The sequence below is a fragment of the Chiloscyllium punctatum genome, chromosome 1, assembly GCF_047496795.1.
Source record: "Chiloscyllium punctatum isolate Juve2018m chromosome 1, sChiPun1.3, whole genome shotgun sequence".
In the NCBI taxonomy this organism is placed as follows: Eukaryota; Metazoa; Chordata; class Chondrichthyes; order Orectolobiformes; family Hemiscylliidae; genus Chiloscyllium; species Chiloscyllium punctatum.
In genome coordinates, this window is record NC_092739.1 from 175,280,576 (window position 1) to 175,287,626 (window position 7,051).

At 50.3% G+C, this 7,051-nt stretch overlaps 1 long non-coding RNA gene across 1 annotated transcript in view; it reads right to left on the reverse strand.

The window, feature by feature from the left end:
- Positions 1 to 6,545, reverse strand: part of LOC140481898 (uncharacterized) — a 28,800-nt gene extending 22,255 nt beyond the window's left edge. The window contains exon 1 of the long non-coding RNA XR_011961632.1: positions 6,507 to 6,545. This is a non-coding gene — a long non-coding RNA (uncharacterized lncRNA). The remainder of the gene's footprint in view (positions 1 to 6,506) is intronic.
- Positions 6,546 to 7,051: the final 506 nt, after the last annotated feature.

Here is a 7,051-nt window from a genome sequence, read left to right on the forward strand (position 1 = left end):
ATTCCAGGCATGATGCAGCTGGTCAAACCAGTCAGCTTTAAGCAAAACAGAATTTATTTCAACATTAGTGATGAAACACCAAACAAAACAAAATGGGATTTAGAATAATGTAAGTCCTGAAAAACTGAACCAACTTGAGACCGCAACTTAACTCAAGGGCTGTTCCAATTCCCAGAACGTCCCATAAACGCACCCCTTGGCAAAAGGTCCATTCAAACCCAGGTTCTTACAGGCAGGAGATATTTCAGGGAGAAAGCTCAGCCAGGGATCATCTGCTGAATCAGGAACCTTTACACTGGACCAGTTTCTGGACCTGCTGTCAGCAGCATCTCTGTATGAAATACATGAGGAAACCAAACCAGACTGAAACTGAGCTGGGAGAACAGGACACTGCCCTGCCAATGTTAAACTAGACTCTTTCAGAGACATTCCAGCTCCTCTGCCTTTATCACTGCTCTTTAAAAAATCCCCAAGGACAAAAGAACCTTCTTAAAGTGACAACATCTCCAGAAATCCAAGTGTGTCATTGATCTCCCATTCTAGGGCAGTCTCGGGATGGACGAGGGTCGGGGGTTGGCGGGGGGGGGGAGGCGGGAATCTGTTTGATCCTCTCCCTGCATTAATTGGTTTCTGCTTGAATAAAGGAGGTCCACTTGTCTGGAGTCTGCCTGCCTGCTTCCTCAGTATCTATTCCAGGCGATAGGAAAACACACCTTCAACCTTCAAAAGCCCAGCATTTACAACCGCAAACTGTTTCCACAAGTCTCGCTCGGTAGATACATATTTCCAACATCTGAGCAATGAAGACATTTTCAGAAATGATCCAGGTCAGGGTGCGGAGGGACCAGGAACAGATCCCAGGATCAATGATCCAGGTCAGGGTGCGGAGGGACCAGGAACAGATCCCAGGATCAATGATCCATGTCAGGGTGCGGAGGGACCAGGAACAGATCCCAGGATCAATGATCCAGGTCAGGGTGCGGAGGGACCAGGAACAGATCCCAGGATCAATGATCCATGTCAGGGTGTGGAGGGATCAGGAACAGATCCCAGCATCAATGATCCAGGTCAGGGTGCGGAGGGATCAGGAACAGATCCCAGCATCAATGATCCAGGTGAGGGTGTGGAGGGATCAGGAACAGATCCCAGCATTAATGATCCAGGTCAGGGTGTTGAGGGATCAGTAACAGATCCCAGGATCAGTGATCCAGGCTGGGTGTGGATGGATTAGTAACAGATCCCAGGATCAGTGATCCAGGCTGGGTGTGGATGGATTAGTAACAGATCCCAGGATCAGTGATCCAGGCTGGATGTGGATGGATTAGTAACAGATCCCAGGATCAGTGATCCAGGTGAGGGTGTGGAGGGATCAGTAACAGATCCCAGGATCAGTGATCCAGGCTGGGTGTGGATGGATTAGTAACAGATCCCAGGATCAGTGATCCAGGCTGGGTGTGGAGGGATCAGGAACAGACCCCAGGATCAGTGATCCAGGTGAGGGTGTGGAGGGATCAGTCACAGATCCCAGGATCAGTGATCCAGGTGAGGGTTTGGAGGGATCAGGAACAGATCCCAGGATCAGTGATCCAGGCTGGGTGTGGAGGGATCAGTAACAGATCCCAGGATCAGTGATCCAGGCTGGGTGTGGAGGGATCAGTAACAGATCCCAGGATCAGTGATCCAGGCTGGGTATGGAGGGATCAGTAACAGATCCCAGGATCAGTGATCCAGGTGAGGGTGTGGAGGGATCAGTAACAGATCCCAGGATCAGTGATCCAGGCTGGGTGTGGAGGGATCAGTCACAGATCCCGGGATCAGTGATCCAGGTGAGGGTGTGGAGGGATCAGTCACAGATCCCGGGATCAGTGATCCAGGTGAGGGTGTGGAGGGATCAGTAACAGATCCCAGGATCAGTGATCCAGGCTGGGTGTGGAGGGATCAGTAACAGATCCCAGGATCAGTGATCCAGGTGAGGGTGTGGAGGGATCAGTAACAGATCCCAGGATCAGTGATCCAGGCTGGGTGTGGAGGGATCAGTAACTGATCCCAGGATCAGTGAGACAAGGGTGGGTGTGGACGGATCAGGAACAAGTGCCAGGATCAGAGAGCCAGGCTGGGTGTGGAGGGATCAGTTACAGATCCCAGGATCATTAATCCAGGACTGGATATCGAGGGATCATGAACAGATAAATTTATGAGCTATGAATGTGAAGGGATCAGGCTGGGTGAGGAGGGATCAGAATCAGGTCGCAGGATCAGTGAGCCAGGCTGTGTATGGATGGATCAGTAACAGATCCCAGGATCAGTTGTCCAGGCTGGGTGTGGAGGGATATGGAACAGATCCCGACATCAATGATCCAGGCTGGGTGTGGAGGGATCAGTAACAGATCCCAGCATCAATGATCCAGGCTGGGTGTGGAGGGATCAGTAACAGATCCCAGCGTCAATGATCCAGGCTGGGTGTGGAGGGATCAGTAACAGATCCCAGCATCAATGATCCAGGCTGGGTGTGGAGGGATATGGAACATTTCCCAGCATTAACGTTCAGGTGAAGGTGTGGAGGGATCAGGAACAGGTCCTAGGGTCAATAATCCAGGACTGGATATCGAGGGATCATGAACAGATCTGAGCATCAATGAACCAGGTATGAATGCGAAGGGATGAGGCTGGGTGAGGAGTGATCAGAATCAGGTCCCAGGATCAATGATCCAGGTGAGGGTGTGGAGGGATCAGTAACAGATCCCAGGATCAGTGATCCAGGTGAGGGTGAGGAGGGATCAGTAACAGATCCCAGGATCAGTGATCCAGGTGAGGGTGTGGAGGGATCAGTAACAGATCCCAGGATCAGTGATCCAGGCTGGGTGTGGAGTGATCAGTAACAGATCCCAGCATCAATGATCCAGGCTGGGTGTGGAGGGATATGGAACATTTCCCAGCATTAATGTTCAGGTGAAGGTGTGGAGGGATCAGGAACAGATCCTAGGGTCAATAATCCAGGACTGGATATCGAGGGATCATGAACAGATCTGAGCATCAATGAACCAGGTATGAATGCGAAGGGATGAGGCTGGGTGAGGAGTGATCAGAATCAGGTCCCAGGATCAATGATCCAGGTGAGGGTGTGGAGGGATCAGTAACAGATCCCAGGATCAGTGATCCAGGTGAGGGTGAGGAGTGATCAGAATCAGGTCCCAGGATCAATGATCCAGGTGAGGGTGTGGAGGGATCAGTAACAGATCCCAGGATCAGTGATCCAGGTGAGGGTGTGGAGGGATCAGTAACAGATCCCAGGATCAGTGATCCAGGTGATATTGTGGAGGGATCAGTAACAGATCCCAGCATTAATGATCCAGGTTAGGATGTGGAGGGATTTGGAACACATACTAGCGTCAATGATCCAGGTGAAGTGTGGAGGGATCAGGAACAGATCCCAGCATATATGATCCAGGTCAGGGTGTGGAGGGATCAGGAACAGATCCCAGCATTAATGATCCAGGAAAGGGTGTGGAGGGATTCAGAACAGGTCCCAGCATCATCAGGTGAGGGTGTGGAGGGATCAGGAACAGATCCCAGGATCAATAATCCAGGACTGGATATCCTGGATAGCAAATGTGGTTCCCTTGTTCAAGAAGGGGAGTCGGGATAACCCAAGTAACTAGAGGCCGGTGTGTGTCACTTCTGTCGTGGGCAAAGTCTTAGAGAGTATTGTAAGGGATAGGATTTATGAACATCTGGATAGGAATAATGTGATCAAGGATAGTCAGCATGGTTTTGTGAAGGGCAGATCGTGCCTCACAAACCTTATTGAATTCTTTGAGAAGGTGACTAAGGAGGTAGATGAGGGGAAAGCGGTAGATGTGGTATATATGGATTTTAGTAAGGTGTTTGATAAGGTCCCCCATGGTAGGCTACTGCAGAAAATACAGAGATATGGCATTGAGGGTGAGTTGGAGGTTTGGATTAGGAATTGGCTGGCTGGAAGAAGACAGAGGGTAGTAGTTGATGGTAAAGGTTCATCTTGGAGTGCCGTCACTAGCGGTGTTCCGCAAGGATCTGTTTTGGAACCATTGCTGTTTGTCATTTTTATAAATGACCTGGAGGAGGGGCTAGAAGGTTGGGTGAGCAAGTTTGCGGATGATACGAAAGTCGGAGGAGTTGTAGACAGTGAGGAAGGATGTGGCAGGTTACAGCGGGATATAGATAAGCTGCAGAGCTGGGCAGAAAGGTGGCAAATGGAGTTCAATGTCGGTAAGTGTGAGGTGATTCACTTTGGTATGAGTAACAAAGAGATGGGGTACTGGGCTAATGGTCGGATACTTGGTAATGTGGAAGAGCAGAGGGATCTTGGTGTCCATGTACACAGATCTCTGAAAGTTGCCACCCAGGTAAATCGTGCTGTGAAGAAGGCATATGGCGTACTGGCTTTAATTGGTAGAGGAATTGAGTTCCAGAGTCCTGAGGTCATGTTGCAGTTGTATAAGACTCTGGTGCGGCCTTATCTGGAGTATTGTGTACAGTTTTGGTCGCCATACTATAGGAAGGATGTGGAGGCACTGGAACGGGTGCAGAGGAAGTTTACCAGGATGTTGCCTGGTATGGTAGGAAAATCCTATGAGGAAAGGCTGAGGCACTTGGGGCTGTTTTCATTGGAGAAAAGAAGGTTTAGGGGTGACTTGATAGAGGTGTACAAGATGATTAGGGGTTAGATAGGGTTGGCCATGAGAACCGTTTTCCACGTATGGAGTCAGCTATTACGAGGGGGCATAACTTTAAATTAAGGGGTGGTAGGTATAGGACAGATGTTAGGGGTAGGTTCTTCACTCAGCGAGTCGTAAGTTCATGGAATGCCCTGCCAGTAGCAGTAGTGGACTCTCCCTCTTTATGGGCATTTAAACGGGCATTGGATAGGTATATGGAGGATAGTGGGTTAGTGTAGGTTAGGTGGGCTTCGGTCGGCGCAACATCGAGGGCCAAAGGGCCTGTACTGCGCTGTATTTTTCTATGTTCTATGTTCTATCGAGGGATCATGAACAGATCTGAGCATCAATGAACCAGGTATGAATATGAAGGGATCAGGCTGGGTGAGAAGTGATCAGAATCTGATCGCAATATTTGTGAGTCAGACTGGGTGTGGAGGGATCAGGAACAGATCCCAGGATCAGTGATCCAGGCTGGGTGTGGAGGGATCAGGAACAGATCCCAGGATCAGTGATCCAGGCTGGGTGTGGAGGGATCAGGAACAGATCCCAGGATCAGTGATCCAGGCTGGTTGTGGAGACATTAGTAGCAGATCCCAGGATCAGTGATCCAGGCTGGGTGTGGAGGGATCAGGAACAGATCCCAGGAACAGTGATCCAGGCTGGGTGTGGAGGGATCAGGAACAGATCCCAAGAACAGTGATCCAGGCTGGGTGTGGAGGGATCAGGAACAGATCCCAGGAACAGTGATCCAGGCTGGGTGTGGAGGGATCAGGAACAGATTCCAACATCAATGATCCAGGCTGGGTGTGGAGGGATCAGAAACAGATCCCAGCGTCAATGATCCAGGTGAGGGTGTGGCGGGATCAGGAACAGATCCCACCACTAATGGTCCAGGTGAGGGTTTGGAGGGATCAGGAACAGATCCTAGCATCAATGAGCCAGGTTAGGATGTGGAGGGATTCGGAACAGATACTAGCGTCAATGATCCAGGTGAGGTGTGGAGGGATCAGGAACAGAGCCCAGCATCAGTGAGCCAGGCTGGGTTTGGAGGGATCAGGAACAGATCCCAGGATCAATTATCAAGTCTGGGTGTGGAGGGATCAGTATCAGATCCCTGGAATAGTGAGCCAGGCTGGGTGTGGAGGGATCAGTAACAAATCCCTGGAATAGTGAGCCAGGCTGGGTGTGGAGGGATCAGTAACAGATCCCAGCATCAATGATCCAGGTGAGTGTGTGGAGGGATCAGTAACAGATCCCAGCATTAATGATCCAGGTCAGGGTGTGGAGGGATTCGGAATTCATCCCAGCGTCAATGATCCAGGTGAGGTGTGGAGGGATCAGGAACAGATCCCAGCATCAATGATCCAGGTCAGGGTATGGAGGGATTCGGAATTCATCCCAGTGTCAATGATCCAGGTGAGGATGTGGAGGGATTCGGAATTCATCCCAGCGTCAATGATCCAGGTCAGGGTGAGGAGGGATCAGTAACAGATCCCAGGATCAGTGATCCAGGTGAGGGTGTGGAGGGATCAGTAACAGATCCCAGGATCAGTGATCCAGGTGAGGGTGTGGAGGGATCAGTAACAGATCCCGGGATCAGTGATCCAGGTGAGGGTGTGGAGGGATCAGTAACAGATCCCAGGATGCTGTCCTTTCAGATCCCCTGTCTGCCTGAACCTTGATGGGTCTCTGTGCCTGGCTGTTGTCCCGGGTTGTCTCTGTGTTTCTGTGAATTCCTTTCCCACATTCTGTATTAGTGGAACATTACAAACATCATTCACTCTTGTTATTGAAGAGATTCCTTACCTGTGGTACTTTTTACTGTTGTCCAAGGCGATGTCGCTGTGGAAAGTAACAAAGCAGAAGCTGCTGTATAAATATGTAATGATTGACCCGGAGTTTGAGAACGTTTCCTGGATGAGCTTCATGGTATCTATTCCTTACCGTGGCCCACAGCTGGACCCACAGAAAGCTCCTGTCCCAGTCACTGCTGCTGGACCTTCCACCCCCAAAATGACTCCAAGGAAATCCAAACCTCCCTTATATTTCAAACATCCATCCACCTCCTCTTGAAATACTTTCATTGATCTAGCCTCCATAACACTCTGGGGTACACTCAGTCAGGGGCTGTGCTGGAAACGAGCAGTTTTCACAAGTCATGTGACCAGCAGAGGGTGGCTGAGAGGGAGAGGCATCACTTTGGCCCACACATTCTAGCCTGGAAGCAGTCCCCTGGCCTAGAGAGTAGGCCTAGTATCCAAAGTGTACTGAAGGCCCAAACACTGCAGCACTGTCATGTTCCCCTCCTTCCTGCCTCCTCCACCAAAACAAATAGTGGAGGGGTAGAGAGA